The sequence below is a fragment of the Buceros rhinoceros genome, unplaced genomic scaffold, assembly GCF_000710305.1.
Source record: "Buceros rhinoceros silvestris isolate BGI_N320 unplaced genomic scaffold, ASM71030v1 scaffold16579, whole genome shotgun sequence".
Classification (NCBI taxonomy): domain Eukaryota; kingdom Metazoa; phylum Chordata; class Aves; order Bucerotiformes; family Bucerotidae; genus Buceros; species Buceros rhinoceros.
The window spans coordinates 35,581-36,169 of NW_010433484.1; positions in this window are offsets into that span (position 1 = coordinate 35,581).

Below are 589 nucleotides of genomic sequence, written 5' to 3' on the forward strand. Positions count from 1 at the left end.
TTTTTTTTTTGCAGGACAGGCTTTGTGGTGGGGCGGGTGGTGTTGGGGATGTCCCTCTGCTGGGAAGCGCGGGGCCAGCCTGCTGTTAGCTCTCCATGGTTTGCACTTGTGGCGGCATCCTCGCTCCGCTGCCGGCCGCTCACTGCCTGTCGAAGGAGGGTTTATGAGCTGGGCACTCACACATCTGTTTTTAAACATCTGTCTCTCAAAGATCAGCATTTCAGAGTGTTCAGATGTGTGTCGCACAGCTGACGTGCCTCTGGCCATGTCTTAGCAGCAACACCCTCTCCACATTCCGCAGTAGAAAATAATTCCCATTTATTTTGCTAAGAGCTGACAGCAATGTTGTGTTGCTGTGAGGCACCGAGTTCCTTGTGCAAGTTGCTGGACATCTTCAGCTCATCTTGCAGTCACCAGGGCGCTTGGCCCGGTGGCAGGAGGCTCTCAAGTCTTGGCAGATAGTTTCCCATAGTATTTGAAAGTGGATGAACTAGGCTGTTCTGAGTCTTACCAAAATAAATGATTTCTTTTTCTTTTCCATTGACAATGGTGTTACTTTTAGTTCTTTTATTTTAATTCTGCCCTTAAA